Consider the following 5436-nt stretch of genomic DNA (forward strand, 5'->3'; position numbering starts at 1 on the left):
GATGTTGATGTGAAACGTCTTGAATAGTGGAGACCACGTGCCTTGAGCCTGTTTCTGGTGGGAGTGACCTCCCCAACCCTCCAGCGAAGCGTCCGTGTGGATGTTGAGTGATGGAGGTGGGTGTTGAAGAGGGATAGACCTTTTCAGGGCCTTTGCTTCCGACCACGGCTTGAGGAGAAGTCGAAGTCTGTTTGGGAGCCGTCTCTTGAGGTCTCTTCGAGCGATGGATGCAGAACGTCTCCAGACTCCCGCGGCATCCTTTAGCTGTGCACGAAGCACCGGGTTTGTCACTGAGGCGAACTGTAGAGAGCCTAGAACTCGTTCCTGCTGGCGTCTTGAGATCCGCTTGGATTTCAGTAGTCGCTTGACAGACCCTGCTATTTCCTTCCTTTTCTTCTGGGGGATGGAAAGGCGGTGTGACTGAAGGTTCCACTGGATTCCTAACCATTGGAACTTCTGAGCTGGAGAGAGGCGAGATTTCTTCACGTTTATCTTGAATCCCAGGTGTTCTAGGTACTGGGTGACTTTGCTGCAGGATTTTAAACAATCCTCGGGCGATGGAGCCCAGACTAGCCAATCATCGAGGTAGGCCATCACCTGGACGTCTCGGAGGCGGAGCTGTTGTACTATGGCGTCCGCCAGCTTTGTGAAGATCCGAGGGGCCACGTTGAGGCCGAAGGGCATGGCCCTGAAGGCGTAGCTTTTCCTTTAGAGTCGAAATCCTAGGTAGGAGGAAGCGTGATGGTTCATTGGAACGTGCCAGTAGGCATCCGCCAGGTCTATGGAGACCGTGTAAGAACCTCGAGGCAGAAGGGTCCTTATCTGTTGAAGAGTCAGCATCTTGAACTTGTCGTTCGCTATGAACTTGTTGAGGGGGGATAAGTCCAGAATGACTCTGAGTTTGTCGGAGTCTTTCTTGGGGACGCAAAACAGTCTCCCTTGGAACCTGGTGGACTTTACCCTCCTTATCACCTTCTTGTTCAAGAGATCTAGGACATATTCTTCCAGAAGGGGGGTTGATCGTTGGAAGAATTGCTGGAAGGTTGGGGGTGGTTGAGTCCAACTCCAGCCTAGACTTTTCTTGACGATGCTGTGTGCCCAGGGATCGAAGGTCCAACGATCCTGGAATTGGCGGAGTCTTCCTCCCACCGGAAGCACTTCATTGCTTCTGGTGTCCCGAGGGCTTACTGCCTCGGCCGCTAGCTCCCCTTCCTCCTCTGCCTCTGGAGGGGCGGCGAGATGCGTCTCTGCTTGCACCCCTGTTTGAGCCTCTACCTTTGGGACGAAAGGTAGTTGTCCGCTGCTCAAAGGCAGGGGTGAAAACCGGTGACTGGGACAAAACCGGTTGGGTGACCAACTGAAATGTCTGTTGTGGCTGAGCAGCCACTTGGGGAGTAGCAGGTCCCGGAAACTGTCGTCGCTGTTGACGTTGCTGGGGGTTTTGCTTGGAGGATTTCCTCTTAGGTTGAGGGCCATCGTTCTGAGAGGATTTCCTCTTTTTTGACATGCCCCACTTATTGAGAAGGTTCCTATTCTCAGTGGCAGCCTTGTCAGTGATCTCTTTCACGAGATTGGAGGGGAAAAGGTGTTTACCCCAGATGTTGGAGGAAATCAGCCTCCGGGGTTCGTGTTTCACAGTGGCACTTGAGAACACGAATTCTCGACAGGCTCTCCGAGCCTTCATGAAGTGGTACAAGTCCTTCACCAGAGTCGCCATGTGGGATTTGGCGAGTACCATGTAGTGGTCTGGGATTCTGGTGTCACCAGCCATGACATCAAGTTGTACCTGGTGGGACATGGATGCTGCGAGCCTTTCCTTCGTATCTTGTTCCCGACGAAGGAGATGGTCGTTGAGTTTCGGGAGGTCTTCGTTAAACTGACGTCCGGCTACGTCAGGATCTAGCTTTCCCACCACGAAGGTATGCTGGATATCCTTCCAGTGTCGAGCATCGGGGGGAGTTACCATGGAGAAGGGTCTGCACTCCTCCAGTGCAGGGCAGGGTTTTCCTTCTTCCACAGCCTTGTGGCACGCAGCGAAGGCCTTTTCCGTGAAGGGAAGGACTGCATCGTCGGGTGCGACGTAAGTAGGGTGCTTCTTGCTCAGGGCCGGAAGCGTAGAGCAGGTAAAACCTCTACTTTTGAAAGCGGTGGCTAGCATAGCCTGAGCCTTCGAGAGATCGAACACTATCACCTCCTTGGGTTCGGTCTCTTCTTTAGAGGCAGGTTCAGAACGAAGCCGGATGTAACAGTCCGGGTAAGCCTCAAAGTTCGGGAAGAACTCCACATCTTCCAGGGGGACCGTGCCGATCTTATCGCTGATAAAGATCCTGCCGGTCGCGATAACCATATGCTCGGCATACCTCCAAGGGTTGGCATGTGAGCATGCAGGGAGGTCCTTAACCGAGATCTTCTTCGGTTCTTTGGACCCTCCCATGGACCTGATGAACTCGTGAGTCTCTTTAAGTCTGTCATCCATAATGGCTTTAATCATCCGGAACATCTCTTGGGCGGATGGGATGGGTTCCGGGGTAGCGGAGGTAGACGGGAGAGACACTTCAGTCGGTGTAGGAGTAGGGGCGGTGATGGAAGGCGGAGACACCTCCTGCTCCGACTCGGTGTATTCCACCTGGTCCTCTTCATCTTCCGCGCCTTGGGCCATGAGGGTCTTCTCCGTGTCCTCCGAAATATCCGACATGTGTTCATCGTTCTCGGATTCCAGGCAACACTCGTGCATGGACTGGGCCATGACTACGTCTGGTTCCACCGTGATCTGGACGGTGGGGATCTGGTCTTTGGGTACCACAGAATCAGGGGAGGCCTTTGGGAACAGTAGGGCCCTCATGTCTTCAGTGGCCAGGTATGGTCCAGTGGCGTTCTTTTGGAAGCCACGCACCCACTTGCGTAGCTTATCCCGAGAAGCGTCCCTGATCTACGCTGAGGGAGGGTTATGAAAGGCATCGACTAGGCGATCCTGGCAGACCATACAGTTCTGCGGGTCCCAGAACTTCACATCCCCTTTCTTGTTGGCACAAGGGGCGTGGGTCCTACACGCCGTATGCCCGTAGAAGTGCGGGCGCTTCATTGCACAGAAGCCGTGGTCACACTTCATCTGCTCCTCCTGTAAAAGAAAGAGAATATGAGTATGGAGGGGGGTCATAAGAATGACTCTTAAACTAAAATTAAATATTAATCATTAATTTTAACTTGACAATAGGTGTGATGCACAGAGGAAGGGCTGAGAGAGGATAGGTACATACTCCGTGTATTTCGCCCGGCTGGTTACCGTAACCTTCATCCATGGACAATCCGAAGTGGCCGAAGGCACAGGATGGAATTCAATATAGAATGCCCGTAGGGCAATGGGAATTCTATTGGAAATTGTCAAGGATATAAGGCTGGGACTGATGCCACTCAGTTCCAGAATTGGGGACTAGAAGATCCCATAGGGTAACGGTTTCCGGCAACCAGCCGTGCTAAGATACACACAGCATGATGGAAATCTGTGATATGCAAGAAGACAGCATGATTACTAATAGAACGGTAATAAAATACCGATCCATTTACGGTAAACAAGTCATCTGGTTGCAGTGTAGGGCTATCAATATCAGATGATAGCTAGTAGAAGGGGGTGCAAGTCGCCTTGACGCCTCCGGAAGGCTCCGGCAGACCGCCGGCACGCCGGAGGCCGCTCCAGCAGAGTTTCTGGCATTAGGGAAGACAATATAGAAGTCAAGAGTAATACCAGGGTGGCGGCCGCCGGCACAGCGGCGGCACGCCGGCGGGGAGCAGCGGCTCCGGCAGCCAGAGGTTGCCGGCTTGGTGACAGGAACAAGGATGGTTATAGCAGAACCGGACTGCCGGCGGCGGATGCCGGAACTCCGGGGGCCGGCCGGTGGACGGACGACCAAGCTATGAGGAAAGAGGGAAGGCCATCGGCTGGATGCCGGCGGCAGGCGGCAGTCCCCCGGCACACGGAGGACTGGCGGCCCAGGGGGTAAGGGATAAGTCACCAAGGTAGGAGGTGGGTATCACCGACAGTGGAGGCGGCAAGGGACCGGGACCAGGATAGTGAAAGAGACAGAAGGAGGGATGTAGGGGTCCGGCCACGGTCCCCCAGACATCCCACCTGAGTGGGTGTACCCATGATAGAGGCTAGCCCTATCACCCAGAAGCAGGGGCCGCAGAGGACCAGGAGCTAAGGTAGCCCAAGGGAGGGCTAGGGGACACCCAAGAGGGGGGGGGGGGGTAACCCCTGCAGACAGAACGCATCCAGTGGCTAACTCCATAGGACACTATGAAGGGTATATGTACCAAAGCGGACTGCATACAGGAGCTCAAGGTAGCCCTATCACTCCACCCTAAGGAGGAGTTGTAGGACAGGGCACAGATGGGTATAGACTAACCTAAGTATAGGCTAGGCCATACAAGAGATAGGTGGGGAGGGGAGAAGAGAAGGGTCTTCTGTGGAGGAGGTTCTGTACCAGAGCGGCCACCGAGGAAGGGAGGACACTCCCTAGCCTAAGGTAAGGCAGCTTGTCTGAAAACGGTGCATGGGTATCGTTTCAGCAAGGTACGCAACAAACCCCTTCAAAACCTAACCTAGATCAGGGATGTTACGTCCTGAACTAGGAAGGATGGAAGACGTATCGCTATTGCAGGGATGGTCGGAGACCTAACCCCAGCAATAGAGGAAGGACTAGTCGTTCCTCATTCTCGGACGCAACCCTAAGGGGGAATCATTCCCTTAGGGAGGACAGAGAAGCGATATAATACTCTGATAAGAGCTTGAACCCCTTACGTGGTAGGGGGGGCAAGGTTATGCAGAGGGGATGCCCTAAGGCAGGGGATGAAGGAAGCATATAGGGGTCCTACGGGTAGGTTAGGTTAGAAAGACTCACTATCTAACCTGTCCCTTATATGGTCCCTGAAGGCAAAAACACTTGCATCACAGTCAAAAGTATTGTAAAATAATGCCACTAACTTCATAATAGCCTAGGATCACTGATAAATATCATGCATGAACACTGATATAGAAGCTCTGGCCTATGGGCTATACTAGCCAACTGGTATGGGGTCAGTCGATGACCGATAAAAAGGCGTCAAAACACGATATAAAAGTTCCTAGCTATGAAGACTAAATAACTAATAGTATTGATTAGTTAAAGAGGCCGGAAAAAAACGCTGTTGAGGCTAACTAAATAAGGCATGCAAACAACAGCGACACCATAAAATGGCGGGTCCGGTCGAGGCACAGCTCTGACACAAAACATCAAATATCTCGATAAGTAAAATTTAATTTACGGTCAGAGCTTAATTAAACAATACTGGAACCTTGTACTCAACTTTCCAGAAGAAGGCGAGGCCGAAGGTAGCGACATGACGAAGATGCAGGTTGATGTAAAGAGCGTAGGGAAAATCCGTCTAAGTAAGGCAAGC

Source organism: Palaemon carinicauda, chromosome 13, assembly GCF_036898095.1.
Source record: "Palaemon carinicauda isolate YSFRI2023 chromosome 13, ASM3689809v2, whole genome shotgun sequence".
Lineage (NCBI taxonomy): Eukaryota > Metazoa > Arthropoda > Malacostraca > Decapoda > Palaemonidae > Palaemon > Palaemon carinicauda.